The sequence below is a fragment of the Cryptotermes secundus genome, unplaced genomic scaffold, assembly GCF_002891405.2.
Source record: "Cryptotermes secundus unplaced genomic scaffold, Csec_1.0 scaffold128, whole genome shotgun sequence".
In the NCBI taxonomy this organism is placed as follows: domain Eukaryota; kingdom Metazoa; phylum Arthropoda; class Insecta; order Blattodea; family Kalotermitidae; genus Cryptotermes; species Cryptotermes secundus.
The window spans coordinates 216381-240461 of NW_019726222.1; the positions used below are offsets into that span (position 1 = coordinate 216381).

At 42.7% G+C, this 24081-nt stretch overlaps 1 protein-coding gene across 12 annotated transcripts in view; it reads left to right on the top strand.

Moving 5' to 3' along the window:
* The window catches only part of LOC111863876, a 369328-nt gene that overhangs the window by 198804 nt on the left and 146443 nt on the right, over positions 1 to 24081 (top strand). The window lies entirely within an intron of this gene.

Sequence of the window (24081 nt, forward strand, 5' to 3'; positions counted from 1 at the left end):
TCTTTTGCGTCTTTTCCTTTTGTTGTCAACATACTGCCAGGGATGTTTATCTGTTGGGGCACCCCTGTTCTGCATGTCTTCTTCCTCGCTGGACATTGAATAATCAAGTAGATCATAATTGTTGGTGTCCGTTTGGAGTGGTTGCATGGGGGTAGTCGCTGTTGGGGTGGTGTGTCTGGGTGGTATCTGCGATAATTGCTGGTCCTGGTTGTAGTGTCTTGTGTATGGATTTGGGTGATTCGGAATGTAGGTATTTACGTTCATGTTGGGTTGAGGTTGGATGATGGGTGAATAGTGTATATTAGGGTGACCCTGTATGTTTTGAGGGTAGAGAATGTTTGATTGACCCGGTACATTTGAGGTATATTGGGTGTTCGTTGGGTACTGTGTGTTTATGGATGTGTTTGTTTGCCCCTGTAGATTAGGATGATGGTAATACATACTGTTATTCGAGTCTGTTTCGCATTGGAGCATTTAACCAGTCGTCCCAGCGAGGTGATCACTACTGCTTTCAAACAGTATACACGTTCTCAATACTTGTTTACTATTCTGTAGTCAGCAGAGCACTCCGCACTTGTTCACTACTCGGAAGTCAGATGAACACTCTGTGGACAAAGTACGCGTGCTTTTACATCACGATGTTCTGCCATTTGCCATTTAGTAAGCGTGTACTGTAGCTGTTTTGTGTTGTAATGTCTCTTTGCCGTCATTCCAAACTTGGCATTTCCACTTTAAGTTGCAACGATGAGTCAAATTCTATCATAACAGGGTAAAACTTAAAGTTGTCCCTGTGCTTAATTAATTAAGCACGACGTATGAAGACATGGGGGAATGGAGTTATAAATCCTTTCTTGACCTCGGCAGCAGATGGAGGTGAGTGGTCAGCTTTACTCGCCCGGCCGCTTAACCCCCGCGAAAAGAGACCCCGGCACCCATTGGATAGGAGGGTGGGTGGGCGCCAGAACCGGTTTGGACCCTACAGAAAAAAAACATTTTCCTTACCGGGAATTGAACCCCGGCCACCCAGCCCATAGCCTGACGCTATGCCGACTGAGCTATTCTGACTTGCATGATGAAGTGTATATAATTAATTCGTACAATAGTTGTGTTGGCCAAGCTTTTCATATGTTATGCTGTTTTGCCAGTTTTGGTTACATGATTTCGGAGATGAAACCTAGGGACGGGCTGTGCAGTTCGCGTCAAGAGGTTCAGGAACTTGGGCGAGGAAGCATCAGATAAAGGTGTTAATGAAGAAAACGGAAATTCGAATTGAGCCTTCAGATTTCTGTCGCAGTTAGTAACTCTTTTAGGTTTCAGTGCGTTTATTTGTGGTGCTAATGTGAAAGTTGAATACTTCAACGCGTAGCGGTATGCAGAAAATACAATTAAGCGATATCGTTGCTTATTGATTTGTTAAGGTACAGTTTAGAGTGTTAAAAGATGTTGTGGGACGCAAAAAATAACCTCATCGTTGATTAGAATGGTGAGTTTGTAATTATATCAGTGGGGTATCTTGACTGCCCATCAGAACCGGTTGCAAAACATCTGTCAGTACCATGCTGCGAGGCGATTGATACTGGTTTGTTCCTTTCGTCACCACCGTCATATTCGTTGTCGAAAAGACTGGTCCTTGTAGAATGCCCTCATCTGGGATGTGGCGCCGTGTAGATCTTGTGTGAACCGACGTTTCGGAGGAACGTAACGCTTCCATCTTAATGTAGAAAATCCCGCAAGCGAGGAACCAGCGTGAACAGGTGTCTGCAGACCTCTTCTACTCTGAATATGGAAGCGATACGTTCCTCCGAAACGTCGGTTCACACAAGATATACACGCCGCCACATCCCAGAAGACGGCATTCTTCATAGTCACCGCCATGGAAGCCTCAAATCTTACACTGGTCTTTGTAGTCTTGAAATTTATTTCGCTTATAGTTGAAAATCTTTTGGATTTTATGACTGCTGTTAATAATTTTCACTTGTTTCACTAGTCAGCTTGTTTGGTGTGTAGGCCTAATTCTTAATTGTGGGATTAAAGGTTATCATGGCGACAGTGACTGAGGATGACTATCTCCTGGGACATAATGCCGTGTATCATGGTAGGTCGCTGCCGACGTTTCAGAGGAGGTCCAGCCTCCGACTTCTGGGAGGATGGAGGCAGCACGTTCCTCGTACGCGCCGAAAACGACCGGCTGCACGGCGTCATGTCCTAAAAGACATTAATCGTCCATTTGCAGTTCACTTTGCATTAAATCTTAAAATGCAGAAGCTCGAAATTGGTAGTGAAGAGGAAAATCTCGATTCTTGCCGTGAATCGACCCCCAGCCGGTCATCTTTATAGACGTAATGGCAGTAAGTTGCGTCCTAGTGACGCCGTATAGGCTGGTACTAGACCCTAATCTTCGCCTCTGTGTGAAGTGAAAATATCGTGCCTCGAAACGCAGCAGTTTCCCACAGCGAGCCTACATTAGTAGTTGGACGGTTTGAATTTCCGGGCCATATGAGGTGGCCCGTAACCTCACACCCCAGAGTTTTGTGTGGTGTGTGTGAAAGGCACTTCTAGGCCATTTCATTTGGATCAATTGAAGCAGAAAATGATGGCAGCACTTTCCATTGTCATTCTGCATGTTCAGCCGAAACTTTTCGGCTTGCTGCCGCTTAGTAGCACTGCAACTGGACTGGAAGCTTAGCACAAGCCAAACTCGGTTTGCGTGTTAATATGGTTTTAAGTGAGACATTTCCGTTTGGGATGAATACTAAGCAGATTATGGGTGCGGCGTAATTCGGAGGGGCGAAGAAACGGTAATGCGCCCTCGATGATATCTCCATAACATTTTCCGCGGCGAGGGTGGGGGTGGGGGGTAAACCAAGTCCCATTTCTCTTCTTATCAGAGGTCCAGAAATACGCTTATCCGTTGCCATGGACGAATTCTCAAGAATGAGTCTTGAGTTTTTAATACTGATAGGCCGCGCCATAACTCAAGCGGTTAGTTGATGGCTTCCCACCGCGGCGGCCCCGGGTTCGATCCCGGGTCTGGTCAAGTGGGATTAGTGGTGGACAAAGTGGCTCTGGGGCGGGTTTTCTCCGAGTACTTCGGTTTCCCCTCCCAGTCTTCATTCCACCGAATTCTCCATCATCATAATCACCAGGGACAGGTGCCGAGTGGACCCAGTTGTCCTGAAAAGGATTTTGCTAGTGGCTAGTAGATTTAAGGTGCGCTTCTGGAGTCGCTATTTGATGTTGTTATCATTTCCCTTGGTTTTTTCTTGATCGTTCAAACTCTGTACCTGCACCTACTGATTTCATTTCATGAACACTTTTGGTTACTGTTTGTTACCGGACGTATGTCAGGTCACATAATTGATCTGAATCTGAAGAAGGTAAAATTGTTCATGTTCTCAATTAGTTAAGTACTGTGCTGTGAGGAGCTTCATAACTTGTACTCTTCTCCAAGTATGATTAGAATGATCAAGTCAAGGAGGATGAGGTGGGCAGGACATGTAGCACGAATGAGGAAGACGAGGAATGCGTATAGGATATTGGCGGGAAAGCCAGAATGAAAGAGATCACTGGGAAGACCAAGGGGTAGGTGGGTGGACAGTATATGGATCTCAGAGAGATAGAATGGGATGGTATGGATTGGATTGATCTGTCTGAGGATAGGGACCAGTGGAGGGCTCTTGTGAACACGGTAATGAACCTTCGGGTTCCATAAAATGCTGGGAAATTCTTTAGTAGCTGCAGAATTGGCAGCTCCTCCAGAAGGGCTCAGCTCCATGACTAAGTAAGTAAGTACTTTGCTGTGAAGGCATATCGAGAGTGGAGGTATAATTCCGCCTTACTTGACTTCGGAAATAGATGTAGGTGAGTGATTAGCTTCACGCCTCGGTTGCTTAATCCCCTGGGAAATAACCCACAGTACTTCTTGGCTGGATGAGTCCCAGAACCGGTATGGACGCTGTGGAGAAGAGAAAAATCTTTTCCCGGTCCTCCAGCCTGTAGCCCATTGTTATACCGACTGAGCTGTCTCTAAAACATATTTAAAAATTTTCCGTACTTCCGAAGTGTCACTTCCTCACGTGTGGTAATATAAGGGATGTCAGTGGATCAGTGTTTATGTTCTGTTGCTGTTATAGAGCACAGTTTCCTGGGATTAATCGTGTTGCAGATTAATGCTAATACTGCTTAAACTCGGTCTTGGTGCCGCGACTTTCGAATCTTCTCACTTAGTGGAAGATGCAGTACTTTCCAAATGTTCCCTGAGGGTTTCTTCTTTACCAGGTTCGCACTCGTCCGCATTTAAATCTCAACCGGATAGGCAGGCCACTTTTGTCTCTCTTGTATGACACGAAAATACCTGGCTGATGACGTGGATAAGTTTATGATGATGGATCGGTTCCAGTGTTGTGTGTATCTAGTGAGGCTGTTAATCTTGTCATATTTTATTGTTTTTTACTAACTGTTTTAGTCACATGGTCGTATCGTTTTATGTATTCTGTTTATAAATGGCCCATGTATACGGCTGTAACGTGATTGATGGTTTCTGGTCTATTATTACATTAGCATGAAGCCCGCTGAAATTGCGTCATAAAAATGTCTAAACTCAACTACTTGAAACTTTCTGGAATGACTGTATACTAAGATACTAAACTTGATAGAATAACAGTCTGTTGGACCTATCTGGTTAAACGTTTTCAGCAAGGTTTGCTTGTATAAAACAACCTCTCTTTTCCTTCTGGCAGCTCAGCGTTACAGATCACGATTAAACAACAGGTATACTCGTACGTGTCTTTCAGTCACAACTTGACCGACTACAGCAGTCAGTGATTTGGCCTTCAGATACAAATTGAACCCTGACAGACACTTCACAAACTTCAGCAGTAATAGCTAGTATTTCGACAGCACCACCATACACACCCTTTTCTTGTCATTGCGTTTTGCAGTCTTCTCTTATATTAATGAATAGCCATACATTATTCTCATTGAAATGCAGCAGATTTGCAGAAACTTCAAAACTATTCCCATCCATAGCTAAAGTTTCCACAGGAAATTGTTCGTCGAGCGGAGGTTGGAGAAAACAGCATAATGAGGAGCTTCGTATCTTTTACTCTTCTCCAAGTCAAGGAGGGTGAAATGGGCAGGGCATGTAGCACGAATGGGGGAGAAGAGGAATGCGTATAGGATATTGGTGGGAAATCCAAATGGAGAGAGACTACTGGGAAGATCAAGGCTTAGGTGGGTGGATAATATTAAAATGGATCTTTTTTTATTGCTAGTGGGGTGGGACTAAGTTCCTTGTACTGCGGCAACTTCTGGCCTGTTGTACCAGCCCCATATGATAGGTAAGGGTGATTGTGGAGCAATTTGTGGAATGAAGATTGGCAGGGGAAACCGAAGTACTCGAAGAAAACCTGTCCCAGCGCCACTTTGTCCGCCACAAATTCCACTTGATCGAACCCGGGCCGCCGCGGTGGGAAGCCAGCGACTAACCGCTTGAGCTATGGCGCAGCCAAAAAATGGATCTTAGATGTGATGGGATGGATTGGATTGATCTACCTGAGGATAGGGACCAGTGGGGGGGCTCTTCGGTTCCATAAAATGCTGGGATTGAGAGGCTGCACAATTGTCAGCTTATCAAGAAGGGCTCAGCTCCATGAGTGAGTGAATCCCTTCATTGATCCAGTCTTATTACGATTCCGCTGAATACATGTATTATAAAAAATCGAAAATTATTTGATTTGTTTCATTCTGGTCCGTCACACTAACAGTAAAAACAACACAGCGCGCCACAAACACACAGGACCCCCTTCTCGAGAACGACAAGGTGGCACACGTTCGGCCCCCGTCAAAAGAAATAATAAGAGGGATGACACGAACCCGCTTGGTTTACGAATTCCAATAGAGTCTTAACAGACCAATTCTAAATATTTTAATGTGTTGGAACAGCCGCCGTAGTTGTAAAGACTTTAGATTATATACCCAAAGTCAGTCACATTGCGACTGAATCCAGTGTGACTGACTTTGGGCTGGCAAGGTCCAGTAGCATATACAAAAGACAAACCCGTCCTCACGTCAGAGAGGGTGCCCCACAAAAACAAGACCGTAACTGTCAAAAGAGAAATATCTGACTGACGTGACTTTGACTTTGAAGCTGAAGAATCTCCATTGTTAAAATCCGTTACCAGGATACGTCTAGTGAAGACACTGAAACCTGAAAAAAACTTAGCATGTAGTGATTTGTAAAGTGTGAAAATCAGCGATACTGTTATAGTTATATGTAGTTACGACCTGTAAGTGGTCAGTAAATGAGTCACCAATTGAATCCCCGTCTGTACTCACGTATACACGTGACAGTATTCATCAGCACGCAGTCCCTCAATCAGATGTGTTTCTGCGACAAATGTCTGCAGATATATTGATACTTTTGGCAGTTCGTTTCGCTAACTGATACTATTAAATCCGTTAGTACCTCGTGTAAAAATATATAAGGTTCTTTTGTACATACCGCTGATGTTTTTTTAATTTAGTTTTTGGTGTTATGTTCTTTGTGTACTCGTATTTTCTCCTCTTTTTCTGTGTATGTTCACCCGTTCTATGTTAATGTATTTATCTTTCTTCGGTGCTTGCCTCTAATTGGCTTTTAGCTGCAGTTATGCACTTTACGAATTGCACTGAATTGGACTGAATTGTCATAATTTGAGAAATTGATTTATGTCGAATGTAGGGTTCCTGAATGGAAGGCGGAAATGGTGTGTATGTAAAGAAATTCCATAGCAGGTTGGCATAGCAATAACGCTATAGGAACATATTCTGGGGGCTCTTTGTTCAAATCTCGGCCAGGAATATGCCCATTAATAAACCTTAATGCCGGTCACGGTAGCCGAGCGGTCTAAGGCATGAACTGTCTTCGCTCGCTCGAAGCTGGGATCGTGGATTCGAATCCCACACAAGCCATGGATGTTTGGTATGTGTATGTGTTGTCCTGTGTTTAGCTAGAGGCCTTGCGACGAGCTGATTACTCGTCCAAGGAGTCCTTCTCCCNACCCCTCGGCTACCGTGACCGGCCCAAGGAGTCCTGCCGTCTGTAAAATGATCAGAATTAAAGAAAAAATTAAAAAAACCTCGACACCAAAAATTATAAGAAGAACGGATTAAGTAAATAAGTAATAAACCTGAATTAGTTCCACGAAACGTCTTTGATTAGCGATACGTTGGTTAACGAATCAATTTTAACATTTGCTTTGCTTTCCATAGTAAGACCCTTAATTTCGCAAATTTTATTCATTAAAAGTAGTGAACGTTGTTAGGATTCCACTGCGACACTATCAGAACTGCTGGCCGACTTGACCGAGGCAATAAACATCGCCATTGCTCTCATTCATTGGCCACCGCCAGTTGACCCGGAAAAGACTATCCTCTGGGTATTTGAACACAACGCGTGAGTGTCGATGGATCGAATCGTGTGTTAGTGGGTGTGACTGTACACCGGCTATCCTGAGTGAGGATTTTTGTGATCTTCCTCAGTCTCTCCAGGCAAATTCCGGGATGACGCATGATTCATCATCCAAAGATTCTACACTATATAATTTAGATGCTGACAGCCTCGTAAATTAACCCACAAAAATACTTGAGATTGAGCTTGGCATATGTCATTCTCCTTGACGTTCAAAAAACGAAGTTAGGGAAATTTTATACATGCAGCAGAAGTGTTGTGTCAGTTTCGACATTCGAATGCGAATCAAATTGTTCTTTAACTTGACGTTTGTTATCATGCAAGGCAGTGATATAGCGTGGCTCGCTTGATCCTTTCAAGGAAATCTAGTTAGCCTAGTGATTACTTTTACCGACCGCAGACAGATTCAAAACTACGGACTGATATTGGCTGTCCAAACCGAATGTGTATATGCCAAAAAAGGGTTCCTTATGACTCTTGAGGAGTGGTTTCCAGATTTTATATATGACACCCCCTTTTTTTTACCAAACCGTCATCTCCCCCCCATTTCTTAGTCAAAATATTATTTTTTTATTGTTATTGGGGTGGAACTAAATCCCTTGTACTGCGGCCACTTCTGGCCTATTGTACCAGCCCCAGATGGTAAGTGAGGGTGATTGTGGAGCAATTGGTGTAATGAAGATTGGCAGGGGAAACCGAAGTACTCGGAGAAAACCTGCCCCAGCGCCACTTTGTCCACCACAAATCCCACTTGACCACGGGCCGCCGCGGTGGGAAGCCAGCGACTAACCGCTTGAGCTAAGGCGCGGCCTATCAGTATTACAAACTCGAGACGGTGGCAGAGAAGGACTGTTACAGTAGGTGTTGAGAGCTTACTCTCCACGCCGCTTCTGTGCTGTGTCATCCTCCGTGACTTCTCCAGTTAATCTTGTCTAATATGTAGTTCTTTGTCAAAATCATATCTAGGATTTCATCTGTGCTTCTTTCTTGATCAGTGAAGGAGAAACTTACCCAGTAATCCCTCTTTGTGTTCGTGATTATCGCCCAGATGGTTTTTTGTGCGGTTTTCATTAGTCTCCGGAAGTTTCTGGGGATAATACGAGAATATTAAAACAGTTCACGAACGCTTTTGCCCATGCCCTTTACAGTTCATCCGTCATAGTCATCCTTTCATTTGACTGTATAAACTCTACATCAGTTTTGGGCATTAAGGGTTGTTGGACAAGGATCACCACGATATGTACCGTATAGTGCCGAATTTTGAATAGATCTCCGATATCAGAGGTTCTCATAACGGTACACTGTAGCGCCACTAGCGCATCAGATGGAAACGTGCCTGTTGGGCTTTCAGAATTCGATTTTGATGTACCATACAATGCCTTCATTCATGAAACACCCTTCTAAATCACCCTGTTTGTCTGTTACCATATTAGCCCGAATACAAATGGAGTTACTTTTTAATAACTTCTAGTAACTTTTTAGTTAACAAGTCTGGATTTAATTTCAAGCGTTGTGATTAGTGCATAATTAGTAATACGATTACAGTAAAGTGTATTTTCGGTGTTATGTCAATTTTATCTTAATTTTGAATATCGTGCTGTTGCATGGACGTTGTTTTATCGTGTTGTCTGTGCCTTTATATTTTATTACTTGTGACACCGAAGTGACGCCGTATCTCGGCATCAGTGTATTGAATGACGCCTGAAATTCTCGCTCCAAATGGAACTGCATTGCTGTTCTGATAAAATTAGGCATTTACTACATACGTAAGAAGCGGAGTTACGCAACTTGATATGGAGATGTGTTAAAATATCCGTTTCTCTTTCCAGGTAAGATGTTTGCAATTTGGATGAATCCAGTGCACAGGAAGAATTGGTGAGTGTTGGTGATTCATAAATTTGGGAACTACAGAAAAAAAAAATCAAAATTTAATTCCTGGAGGAAATTAAGAGGAGATTGAACTCGGGTAATGCTTGCTGACATTCAGTCCAGAAACTTTTCTCTCCTCGTCTGCTGTCTAAAAACATGAAAATTAGAATATACAGAACTATTGTTTTTGCCTGTGGTTCTGTATGGGCGTGAAACTTGGTCTCTGACTTTAAAGGAGGAACATAGACTGAGGGTGTTTGCTGAGGAGAATATGTGGACCGAAGACAGATCAAGTGACGTGAGGTTGGAGAAAACTGCATAATGAGGAGCTTCATATGTTGTACTCTTCACCAAGTATAATTAGAATTATCAAGTCAAGGAATATGAGATGGACAGGGTATGTAGCACGAATGGGTAAGGGAAGAAGAATGCATATAGGATATTGGTAGGAAAGACAAAAGGCAAGAGACCGCTAGGGTGATCAAGACGTAGATGGGTCTTGTTCTTCGACCTTTAAGATAAAGGCGATATGTCCTCTGAAACGTCGGTTGAATTTCAACGGAGTACACGGCGTTATATCCCAGAAGATATAATTTTTTATAACCACCGCTGTGATAACTTCAAATTCTACAAAAATAGCGGTGTTTTCCATTTCGGACTTAAAGATTGTGATGTAATTATACTCCATTTAAAACTGCGTTATGAAAATGGGTTTGTAATGCCACTGACAGAAACACCAATGACAAATTTCGCATTGCGTTGCTATGCAAAGTTACAAAGTTTAATCTGATTCTCAAAGGAGATACCACTTCATAATTACCACTTCGCAATTAAGGCACCATAATTAAATAAGCGACAAAACAAGTTAGTGCCTAAAAGTAGCTGCCCTATATACTAGGCACAATAATGTGAAGTGCTTTATGTCATACCTGTAGCTTTCGTGGAGGGGCACGCGGTGGCGTAGTTGGTTGAAGCACTGTTCTCCGAACCAGATGGATGCGGGTTCGATTGCCGATGAGTTCATTCTATTTTTAAACTGATCTAATCCATACGGTCGCACTATGGCCCTGGGTCAACTCAGCCTCTAACAGAAATGAGTACCAGGAATCTTCCAGGGTGTAAAGGGCTGCCGGCACGTAAGACTGACAACCTTACCGCCATCTGTGAGCCGATTGTGTAGAAAATGTGGGAACCTCGACGCCTCGCAACTCTACGGGCCTCCACCACCTGCTACAGGGCTAGCTTTACTTTTTTTAATGGCTTTCATGGTTTTTTGAGATGTTATTTTCTTTCTGAGACTAATGCCGATACCCCGAACAGTTCAGAGAGAGCGGAGGGCTGTTTCAAACTGTTATTCATTTTTCTGTCTATGCGGCTGCTCTGATTTATAATATTAAAGTCACAGAAGTACCGCATACTTGAAGGTAGGCTTTTATTAGCCCGTTCCTTTTCAACGGCTATCCTCCCACCGTCTTCTCGGTCGCCCTATATTTTGGCGTCCGTCTGGTTGATAATTCGCAACTTTTTGTGTCAGTCTTGAAGAGTCCCACTCTTAAGATGTGACTGAAGAGTCCACTCTTGAGATATGACTGAAAAGTCCCACTCTTAAGATATGACTGAAGAGTCCCACTCTTGAGATGTGATTCTGCCACTTGTTTCTGTAGTCTTGGATTCTTTATCCCTAAAGCGTATACGTATTTTATAACGTACTTCATATTGTCGCATCGCGTACATGGTTTATAGTTTAGTTTTTAGTTTCCTTAGGGTGGGGTGAAACAGTCCACTTGGTACATCTACCAGTAACTGGCCTGTTGTTGCCAGCCCTGGATGACAGATGGGTGTGGATCAGTCAGTGGAATGAGAATTGGCAGGGGAAACCGAAGTACTCGGAGAACACTTGCCCCAGTGCCAATTTGTCCACCACAAATCCCATATGACCTGACCTGGGCTCGAAGCCGGGGCGCCGCTGTGGGAAGCCGGCGACTAACAGCCTGAGCTGTGGCACGGCCTACATGCATTAAAGAGCGCATGTCTGCTGTTTCCCTTTCGCATCTCTGCAGATTCTCTTTAGAGTCGAATAACTCAGATTATTGATGTAGGCCATATCACACAATGACAAAATTGTGAAGTTATCAGTTTCAGAAGGCAGTGAATATAATATTAAACTTTGCCACATCAAAAAATTTTACTGTCAAAAGTACAATGTTCCCACATCATAACATCCATAAATTTACTTGGACATCTCCTGATGGGAAGATACACAATCAAATAGACCGTATTTTGATAGATAAGAGACGGCACTCAAGTATACTTGATGTCCGATCATTCAGGGCAGCAGATTGTGATACTGACCACTACCTGGTGGTGGGAAAGGTTAGGGAAAGACTGGCAGTGAGCAAACAAACAACACACAGAGTTCATATGGGGAGGTTCAATCTCAAGAAATTAAATGAAGTAGAGGGGTAAAGAGCAGTCTCGTGTTGAAATCTCAAATAGGTTCTCGGCTTTGGAAAACTTGGAAACTGAGGTGGATGTTAATAAAGCTTGGGAAACTATTAGAGGGAATATCAAAATGTCTGCCAAAGAGACATGAACCGAAGAAGCATGAGCCATGGTTCGACGAAGGATGCTCAAAATTATTAGACCAAAGAAAGCAGGCCAAATTGCAATGGTTACAGGATCCGAGCAAAATAAATTGTGATAATCTGAACAATATAAGACGTGAAACCAGCAGGCATTTCAGGAACAAAAAGAGGGAATATCTGAAAGACAAAATTGATGATCTTGCAATGAACAATAACAACAAGAACATTAGAGACCTGTATAGAGGAATAAATGACTTTAAGAGGGGTTACCAGCCTAGCAGTAACTTAGTGAAGGATGAGAATGGTGATCTGCTTGCAGATTCCCACAATATTTTGAATAGGTGGAGGAACTACTACTCTCAGTTATTGAATGTACGTAGGGTCAGTGATGTTAGGCAGACAGAAATCCATACAGCGGAGCCGTTAATACCTGATCCTAGCCCTTTTGAGGTTGAAAGTGCTATTGCAAAATTGAAACTGTATAAATCGCTACGTAGTGATCAAATTCCGGCAGAACTTATGCAAGAAGGAGGCGAAATATTACGTTCTAAGATTCACAATCTCATTACTTCTATTTGGCATAAAGAAAAGTTGCCTGATCAGTGGAAGGAGTCTATTGTTATACCAGTTCACAACAAAGGTGATAAAACTGACTGTAGTAATTATCGGGGGATATCACTGCTATCAACTTCATATAAATTTTATCCAATATTCTTCTCTCAAGGCTAAGTCCAGACATAGATAAAATTATTGGGGATCATCAGTGTGAGTTTCGACGTAACAGATCAAATCTTTTGCATTCGTCAGATATAGGAGAAAAAGTGGGAGTACAATGAGACAGTACATCAGCTATTCATAGACTTCAAGAAAGCCTATGATTCAGTTAGTAGGGAAGTATTGTACAATATTCTGATAGAGTTTGGGATATCAGTGAAACTAGTTAGGTTGATTGAAATGTGTTTAAACGAAACGTATAGTAAAGTCTGTGTAGGTAAACATTTGTCTGATAAATTTCCTATCCAAAATGGTCTAAAACAAGGAGATGCTTTATCGCCACTCCTTTTCAACTTTGCTTTAGATTATGCCATTAGGAAGGCCCAGGGAAACCAGGTGGGACTGAAATTAAACGGGACACATCAGCTGTATAGGATATTGGTGGGAAAGCCAGAAGGAAAGAGACCACTGGGAAGACCAAGGCGTAAGTGGGTGGACAATATTAAAATGGATCTCGGAGAGATAGGATGGGATGGTATGGATTGGATTGATCTGGCTCAGGATAGGGACAAGTGGATGGCTCTTGTGAACACCGTAATGATCCTTCAGGTTCCATAAAATTTTGGGAAATTCTTGAGTAGCTGCAGAATTGGCGGCTCTTCTAGAAGGGCTCAGCTCCATGAGTAAGTAAGTAAGTATGTAATGTAAGGTACTGTATTCCGGAAGTGTTACGCCCCGTTGATATCGCGTAGGTTTAGAAAGTGGTTGTTGGTGGATATTGACTGATGTTCCCTGAGATAGTAGGTTATAAATTATAATTAATAATGCGAGGCATTTAACTGCCTGAGAGATTCTGAGGAGAGTGAATTGAATGAAGATACGCTGCAGTGCCTCAAGTTTTCGTCTGACACTAGTGACCCAGACTTTCACCTGTTAACTTACTTTTATCTCGGTCGTTTCAGATTAAGCAGCGACCATGGCTTTGTAACACGCGTTGAACATTTTTCGAGCAAAATAGTGTACAATAGAAATCGAAGTACATTTTGCAGTTTAAGGTAAAAGCAGTTCATGGGAATCGTCAGTTCTTTGTATAGACAAAAGCACATTTCTAACGTTTTTAGTCAGCAACTGCACTCCACTGCTTTCTGCTGTACTTACATAGAGGATCCCAGTGTTTTTTTTAATTCGCTTCGTGGGGGGTGGAGTCAAACAGGGTCCACTCAGCACGGCGGCCACTGATTGGCCTATTGTAGTATGCCCCGGGTGATTATTATGATGATGGAGAACTTGGTGGAATGAAGATTGGCAAGGGAAACCGAAGTACTCGGAGAAAACCCGCCCCAGCGCCACTTTGTCCACCACAAATCCCACTTGACCAGACCCGGGGTCGAACCCGGGCCGCCGCGGTGGGAAGGCAGCGGCTAACCGCTTGAGCTTTGGCGCCACANGTGGCGCGGCCGGCACCCAGTGTTAGTTTCATGGTTAATTATAATTTGGTTGCATTGAAGAAGGTAACCACCTTTGCCTGTATTAAGGTAAATATGCCTCCAAATTTGACTTAATGGGTCTGACTTGTATTCGGGAGGTACACTGTTCGAATCTCTGTCGTGATTTTAAGCTGTTTTCTTAAAAAATTGTAGGCTAATACCATTAAAATACTGTGTCTTGATGAATGAAATCTGAAATATCAGACCAAGAAAGGACATCCATTGATAGCAACGGCTCGGTAAAGACGTAACAATGCGTATACCATTCCTAGATAACGGTTAGCGTGACAGTTAGTCATTGTTAGAAATAATGTTCTCTGTAGTAGCCCTGCCCACGTTGTTTATACAAGACAGAATTAGTTGCCGTCATGGGTTAGCTGTGAGACAGTCGCCAGCCGGCGAGGACATAAGCACGAGAACGGAAGAATCACCATTGTTGGAAATCGTTACCGAGCAGCGACTGGCGAATACTAACAGACCAAGTCAGCGTGTGCTATAGTGAATTCTTAAGTGTGTAAATTATTGTAGCTATAGCGTTTGAATTACTTGTAGTTACGATTTATAGGTGTTCAGTAAATCCAATTAGCAATGCGAACCCCGCATGTAGTCACTGAACCGTGACTACAATGGAATAGGTCGCCGTCGGTTCTTCTCTGAATTTTTTCCACTTCATCATATGTAATCTCACATTTCATTTGATTCTTCATACATGATGATGCAATTGATACTGGGTCGTTAAATAACCGCAGTTCATACAACGTCGTTAAGGAGACAGAGAAATAATAATAATCTACCAGAAAGGTCGGCCTTGCAACTTCGGAATATGAAACCGAAGTGACAGCCTGTATCTTAGCATTCAGTCTGTTGTACTTCTAAATGTGATAGCTGTTCGGATGTTTTTGCATCCAGCGTGTAGCAGCTGGAATCCTTTTCTTCCCAAGTTGGGTTGCGAAGGCTGGGAGGGCAAGAGGTGATAGTGAATGGGATATATGTATTATTCATGGCGTATTGTAAGGGTCAGTCTGTGGCAGTAACAAATCCTTTCAGGAAAGATGGTTGTGATATCTAAAATAGCAGGCCAAAATTCTAGGCTAGCAAGCTCCTTCATGAGAAATTTGGCTAAGTGCCATAGTATCTCGCTGTTTCACAGCAGAGGTTCCATTGCGGTAGAAATTTGTCACGTATTATCAGAACTATGCGCCCTGAAAGAGGGATAACGGCCGAGGTAAATTCCGTTTCATTATATATCACTAGAGCCGACCACGGTAGCCAAGCGACCTGAGACATGTACTGCCTTCCTTCGCTCAGAAGCCGGGATTGTGGGTTCGAATCCCACAGAAGGCATGGATGTTTAGTGTGTGTATACCTTTATTTTATGTTTGTGTTGTCATGTCTTTAGGTAGAGCCCTTTGCCACGAGCTGACACCCGTCCAAGGAGCCCTGCCGTCTGTAAAAATGATTATGAAACTGAGAAATCATCCCTATGTTCCAGAGTGGGAGCAAGAGATATACGATGGGGTACCAAAAGAAACCGAACTATTTTTTTTTGTGGGCAGAGCTTTTGTAGTACCGCGTTTTGCCGCTATGAGCGCATAGAGCTAACATTCCTGAGTCGATAAGCCGACTACTGTTGCTTCAGAAGGTAAGGACTAGTTTCGGCAGAGTTTATAGTGACAACTGTTTTGTGTGATCGTCGTTTTTGCAATGGCCCGAACACATGAAAATGTTGAAAAAATTCGTGAAATCATCAAGGAAGATCGACGACGGACCATTGAAGAAATTGTGGAGCTGTCGGGAGTGACTTGGAGCTCAGTTCAGCGAATTTTGACAGAAGATTTGGGAATGAAAAGGGTGGTTGCGAAATTCGTGCCACGACTGCTGACTGCTTAACAAAAACAAGGTCGCGTGGAAGCATGCTGTGCTTTGAAAGAAGAGTCCCGAAATGATCAAAACTTTTTTTCAGCGTTTTGCTGATGTTGCTGAGGTGAAGGAAAAAAACGATGGAGGCGCTGTCAAGCATCTCAAAAGATGAATTTAGACAATATTCTGAAAAATGGAATAAAAGACTAGACAAGTTTATTAGTGTAAGTGGAGAGTACTTTGAAGGGGATTGAAGGTTTGTGCTTAAAATTTGAATAAATAAGTTTAAAAAAAATAAGTTCGGTTTCTTTTGGGTACCCCCTCATATGTATATCAGTACAGAACTCAAATTCTGGTTTAGGAATCCGTTGTTTTAAATGCGCGTTCAGTATTACTCGTACATGTCCTTAGCGTAATTCGTATGTAAATAAATTAAATTAGTAAGAGCCATCCTTTTATCCAGCTGAAGAGCGGCTTCTTGAATAAGTTCTCCAGTCATAGTCTCGATTATGAAGTAACCGAAGAGGAGGTTTAGGAAGTTAGAAGACTGCGGAATTACAACTTCAGCTGATATGAAGGCATAGCCATGTTATTTTAATACGATTTTATATCACTCTGTGACAGAATTCCAGGAAATCTGCATTTTTTTTAACATCCGGCTTAGTCAGATTTGCCCTTAAACATTTACTTAGTTTATGTTGTATACGCTTTAAAGATGCTTTAGTGTTATATTTGGGTATCATCAAGGACGAGTGTTTATGTATGAAGAAAATATGTATTATGGAGAGACGAGATAAATCGCTCTGGCTACAGTGGCGCCTATTTCTTAGCACGTGCGAGACGCGAAGCGAAGATACTGAAGCCCGCCGGAGACATTTCATGGCCATGTCAAGTTTCCGTGAGCTGTAGACATGTCGTATTTCGGCCAAGGGGATGTATTTTTTAGAACAAATATGTATATCCTTTTTTATACCCTACAATCATATTACTCAGGAATGTCAACACTCATTTCCTACATACCCGATGTGTTTTGAAAGGATTTCATAGGTGTATTATTAAGGAAAGGAAGACTGATGCAGCCTGTCTTATTCCTGTCGGCGAGATCATCCAAAGTGCATACCTGAGGCAGTACGAACAACTGTTAGATGAAGACCGGGACCAGATGGAAGACACGGAGGTTCTAGTCCTGTAGTGTCCTGTATATTGAGAAGAGTTTGTCGCCAGTTTTGGTGTGCTATTTTCGGGATGGATCCCATCACTGACCGCACGGTCTGAGGCATAAACTGTCTTCGCTAGCTAGAACGCTGGGAACGTGGGCTCGAATCCCACTCAAGGCATGAATGTCTGTATCTGTGTGTTTATTATGTGTGTAGGTAGGTGCCTTGCGACGGACCAATCCCCCGTCCAAGGAGTCCTGCCAAATGTGTATGGAATTAAGAAACTGAAAAAGCGGCCTAGGCCCAACAAAGGGCTTTGGAACCATAATAGAGAAATAGAAGAATTTTCGGGAAGGACAGTACGGTTGATTTGTCCCAGTGCTTAATTAGGCACAACACCTTGAGGGTAAGAGGAAGTATGGTCTCATGTAGTCAGTTGGAGGTGAGTGATCAGCTTCATTCTATCGGCCGCTTTACTCACGAGGAAGTAGCCCTCAGTAGCCGTTGAACGGGAAGCTGTATGGACGCAATGCAGGAAAAAGAAGTCTGTACCTATGCCTCAAATCCAACCCTGATTCCCTGGTCCTCCAGCTTATAGCCTAGTACAGTGCGGTCGCATTCTATGAGAGGATGCGTTCCTGAAGACCTCGCATAATTGAAGACAAGTTTGGAAACACGTACGTGATTCTTGCCGTTTTTTTGGAGGGCGGGGGGATTCGCATTATTTCAAACTTTGCACGTTAAGCGAGANGACTTTATTAATATTTTTTTTATATCGCGCTATTTCAAATTCGCATAAATAGCGACAGCACTATAATTGTATTGGTTGAGCGGATCATTTGATTTAGTACTAATCTGAATAATAGAGTCTGGACCCTCATGTTTGTTAACTTCAGCGTTCGGTAGTACGGTATGAAAGTTACGTCGGTACCCATAAACCTGTGCATCTTCTCCCAAAATACACGGTATCGTAGAATGGTGTACCATTTTGCGTAAATTGCACACGGCTGATGTTTGGATAATTTACTGTTGCAGGATAAGAGCTTTACATCATGGACATTTCTACACATTATGTCGGAGTTGATACAGATGTAATTATCGTTATTTCACCAAGTGACGTAGTAATAAGCCGCGAAGGACTACGCTGGTTCCTCGCTCGCGGTTTTTTCAAATCTTAAGATGGAGGCGATACGTTCCTCCGAAACATCGATTCACACAAGATCTACACAGCGCCACATCCCAGAAGATGGCATCCTTCAGAGTCACCGATGTGAAAACCTCAAATCTTACATGCTCTCTTTTAAGTGCGCCTGTATTTCTGCAATTCACGGGCGAAGGCTGAAAGCCGACATAATGGTCGTTTATGAGTTCGTTTTGAGAGCGTGAGAGATTTTTATTTCGAGTCCTCTCCACATCTCAGGATACAGCGGAATCCTGATAGGACTGGGGGGATTCGAAACGCAGTGCAGGCAAGAAGTTCTGGAAGAACTAATCACCTTCCTTACTTTGATACGACACAGACCGCATAGAAAACGGCGCGTCCAGCAGTTTTATTGCTACGTATGCATTGCCGCGGTAACGTTTTTACCGAGCCGTTGTCTAGCAACGATAGAGGAATGCACTTGCGGGCACAGAGAGATGTGGGTGATTCATGGAGTACGCTGTTGAGATAGGCACAGGTGCCATGATACCAAGTTTCATAAAATTTGGCTCAGGCATTCAGACGTTGATAGACAGGCACACAGGAAGAAGATAGCATAAGCGTACTTTAGGAAAGTAGGATACAAATGCATACTTCCAGTGAAATTATTACGCTCCTTTTCATTCGTAATGCAGATAATTCACTGGGTCTACCGTTTGGAGTGATGGTTGTGCCCTTTTTGATTTGAGATTACAGGCATGACCATGCCAGAACAATATACTTCGATGCTCTGGAATAAATAACATCTCTCTTTTAGTTCACGTTTTGTAGAAAGTCGGTAATTAAGAGAAGGCGTGAACAAAGAGTGATTATTTTTTGAGATTATTTTCTGGAACACGCGTTAAGTGTGTCAAATTTGAAGGATCTTCTCTGGAACGAAACACTTGAAGAGAGAATGACTCTCATGTCGAAGTACTGTACAGCGATGTCTGATTGTCTCTGTTCGAGCTGCTACAGATCGAATTTCAGAAGCAGGATGTCGAGTCTGTCTTTGCGTTACAGTCACTGAATTTTGTAGTGCCCATTATAGTACGTCAAGATAAAGAGTAGTACAACTGTTTACAGTTTTACGATTTTTATGTTGAACAAGACCACCTCACTGCGCAGTGTATTAGAAGTAAATGCATTTCATATACTTGTATTCATAAAGTTCACATTAGTTTACCGGTGAGCCTTATTACAACATCACTTTATATGAAGAAAATTTACGTAACAGAAAATTCATTCAACTAATATCAGCAAATTTGTTTTTTTTTTTTTCGTTCTTAATACAGTGGAAGCACGGTAATTCCAGGTGACTTACAGTAAACACTGCCCCACTAAAGGATATAAACATTACAAATTTAATCTAATTATTTTACTTCCAATGGAAATGAATTATTGTTACTGGATCAGCCTGTTTAGGCGATAAAGGATTTAACCCAGTACCGCTTGCCTCTAGCGCGGGAGATGGGCCTCAGAGCCCATCTGGACGTTATGGAGAAGAGATGAATCGCTTGCCCCTGCCTGGAATCGAATCTCGACTCCTCAGCCGTTCAGCCCGCGGCGTAGTCGCTACACCGACATAGCTGTCCCGGATCAGACTTTACGTAAGAGTACGCACACCCTGCGCGGCTGTTGACACGTGCTGTACTCTGCACAGCATTGCACTGCCATTTAAGGTTAAAATCATGAATAAGTTGCAAGCTGTTAGTTTCCAGCATTGAAACTCCTTACATAGGCCTCTCGCGGACCACAGAGAAAACAGCACGGACTCCACTGTTATGTGATGTCACAGCCAGCGGGGAGGGGTGTTTACCGAGCGTCGCGTAGTAACGGGATGAGTAGGGATATGTGACGTCACTCGCACTTCCTGTTGCGCTATCCAAGCGTTCACAGTGTTGTCGCCTAGCAACGCGCCGATACAATCCGCAACTCTCCCGTTGCGCACGTGCCCCGAGACCTGTGGCTCAACAGTTCCTGCATAGAGCCAATAGGCCACAATATATTAATATCTATAAAGCCTGTAAGGACTGAAAATAGTGCACGTATCTAATGCCGTTCTCTGCAGTCCATTAAGCTTGCTTACTGCAGATTTATTAAAGAAATTTCAATTAATAAGAAGACGTGTTTGATAAAATAAGGGGAATTAACATTTGAGCGGCATTATATGGGCAGTATTGAGTCAGAAGGGAATCTGTGAAGCTGTTGGAAGAGGGCACATACTGTTTTCTGCTTCCCTTAGCTCAGAAGGACAAATTAAATTGTATAGCAAGCGTGTAAAACTGGCGGTCTGTGAGCCCCTTGCAACCCCCGGCTAATTAATTGTACCAAGAAGCCCTGCGGCAAGGTCCCAGTTTTCCCTATCATCACCATGGGTTTTCCACATAATAAAATGTCAGAGGGCGGGGTCACCTTCTAATCTCGTAGCTTAACTTCTTGTCCAAACATTGATTGTTGTAAACATCCTACCGCCCTAACTTGCTGCCGTTCGTAGTTTAGCAAATGTTTAAGGATAACTATTTGGGTGATAACATTAGAACCCATCCCTCTAGCTTCTGTGTTGGATTTGAGGTTCTCACAGCAGTGGTTATGAAGAGTTCTGTCCTCTGGGATATAGCGCAATGTAGTCCCGTGAAATAACTGACGTTAAGGAGGAACATAACTTCCATCTTCAGGGATGAGAGTAAGCCAAGCGAGAATCCAGCACGAAGCAGGCAGCAAGCGAGTCCAGAAGATTGAACTCCTACTTCAGCTACTGACGAGGTGAGAAGGGATTGTAGTGACTGCTTACATTCCTGGGTTGTTCAAACAGTACACATCGTCCAGTGTCTTGTGATGTGTTTAGTAGCGCGTATTTACATTGTACGTCTGACTTTGTCTTTACCGAAGACGTGTTCAAGTAGATAGCGCGGAATTAAAGACAGGTGGGAGATGCCTCATTTTCTCTCCAGAGTTCTAGAGGGACCCGTCTGTCTCATTGTCCAACAGTAAGCGTTTTGTAATGACTACAGCGTCAGGTGTCATTACGAAAGTCGCAAGGACAGATGTGACACGTGCGTAGGGAAATATAGGGAAGAAAACTTTACGACTTAAAACCTACTTTAAAGGAATCAACAAAACTTTTTAATAAAACAATTGAAACAGCTGCAGAAACAAGTTAGCCATTGTCTCGTTTAATTGCTGCAGAAGGCCAGCTTATTCAAAGATGCTTGATTGATACTGCGAAGATTATGTTTCCTTATAAGGGAAAGGATTAAAGAAACATCAGCTCGCTAGAAACCCAGTGGAAGAACGCATGTATGACCTTGTCATTGACATTAAGGGGCTTAAAGCGTAAGCAGTGGAAATTGCGATACATGGTACTGCCATTAGCGAAGACATTTTCTGAGTTCGAGAAAATACTTGAAAAATATGAACTCCCATTTAACAAACTTGTGTATTTAGTGATAGGTGGCTCTGTGCAGTGACTGGTTTAAAGTAAGGTGTTGTGGGGAAGCTAAACAAAAATATTTCCGGCAGTGTTCACAATTTCCATTGCTAATTCATCAAGAAGAAGTGTATGGTGAAATATTAAAAGTACCCCACGTTTTAGAAAGAGTGGTGTCAACTGCCAGCTTGCAAGTCTTTACATATGAGTGAGTCACACCAGTGCTAGCTGTCGGTGTATAGAATGTTGGACTGTTATGAAGTTCATTTGATGTTTGGTTTGAAGATTTCAGACTCTGTGAAGTAAAATTTTACCGGCTAACTTTGATATCCAAAAAACACAAGAAGAGGTAGTTTTGTGTAGTTTATTGAGTCGACTTTCATTACAAACACACAACTGTGCCCACATAACACCAAGTTTTTGTGGTGCACAGGTTCAGTACAAACACAACTGTGCCCACATAACACCAGGTTTTTGTGGTGCACAGGTTCAGTACGAAAACACATTTCTGCCCACATAACACCAAGTTTTTGTGGTGCACAGGTTCAGTACAAACACACAACTATGCCCACATAACACCAGGTTTTTATGGTGCACAGGTTCAATACAAACACAACTGTGACCACATAACACCAGGTTTTTGTGGTGCACGGGTTCAGTACAAAAACACAACTCTGCCCACATAACACCAAATTATTGTGGTGCACAGGTTCAGTACAAAAACACAACTGTTATGTGTTTATGTTCCAAAACATATTCTGCCTTTCTATATCATTGAGCCTTTCTCTAATTATTTTACATATGTCTATTTGCATTACACTCCTCCTGGCTTTGTCAAATATATGCTAGCTGTTTTTTTTTCGATTCCTCCTTTATTTTCTTTTCCCAGCCTTATATGTTTAGCTTATGTATCTGGCATTCATGACAAGTTCTTACTGCTCCCAGAGAGTCCATGCATAATAAACGTAATTAGCTTTTCGCAATCGTGCTCAGAACTTTTCTCCTCGTGCTACCCTGCATAAGTCCGATTCGGCCATGTTGTTTACTGAAAATGTCGGCACTGGTATTATTACTTATTATTATTTCTTTCCATCCTCCACCTAGGCCACACGTCTCTATGCCATACACCTTTCTAGACTCACTTAGCATCTCGCAGACATTTTCTGACACCTTCTCTTTTATATCAGGCCTTCTTGCTAGGCATTTGTCTATGACTTAAAGTCAGATTCCCTTTTGCTAATGTCTTGACCTTTGTCTTCTTCAGCCTCCTCTACTTACAAATGTTACTTCTGCATAATTTACTTCATTCGCGACTTTATTATTTTTTGTATCGTTCGTAGTCCATCTCTCGTCTTTCTTCAGTTTACCTTCTTCTTTAAATACTAATGTTTGGGCTTTGTTTAGATTACACTTTAAGTTCCATTCTCTACTGCAGTACTTAGTAACTTGTTTTGTAAAAGGCCGCGCCATAGCTCAAGCGGTTAGTCGCTGGCTTCCCACCGCGGCGGCCCGGGTTCGATCCCGGGTCTGATCAAGTGGGATTTGTGGTGGACAGAGTGACGCTGGGGCGGGTTTTCTCCGAGTACTTCGGTTTCCCCTGCCAATCTTCATTCCACCAAATTCTCCATCATCATAATCACCCGGGGCAGGCTACAATAGGCCAATCAGTGACCGCCAGTGGACCCAGTTGGACTACACCCCCCACTAAGCGAATTAAAAAAAAAACTTGGTTTGTTGTTTTCTTTAAACCACTAATTGTGAAGGAAGAGAAGGCTAAATCATTTGCAAATAGCAATCCTGGAATTACATAAAGATCTACAAACATAAATCACTGAAATGAAATACGACTCGATTTTGAATTCAGATTTTACTGAATTTGGCGTACCATTTTCCCCCCGTCATTATCAGATATGTATGGCGTTCTGCAGTACTGACCTATGCTAACAACTGAACGAAAGCAAGACTCGCGAGTAATCGAGATGATCAGGTAACGCACTTGTCATCAGTGGTGAAGTATTATCGACACAAGAACTGAAACCCAGCATCCGTAAACGATGCAAAAGTCTTCCGGGGGGGTTCTGGGGTCTGGGTGGAACTATTTGAGTGACAGAAGAGAGGAAGCAGTTAAAATGTTAACCTTCACTTTTGGGTGTTCTGGGTTGCAGTAACAGCAGCAGCTGCTCTGGGTTATTGTCACAGTACAGTCAGTTACTCGAACAACACTGTCACTTGAAATTAGATCAAAATCATCATTGTCGTACATGTTTCGACACTTACGTTTAATCCTCGGAGACACACGTAGTAATACAATATAAACTAACTCAGGTTATTTTTCGCGATTGTTAGTAA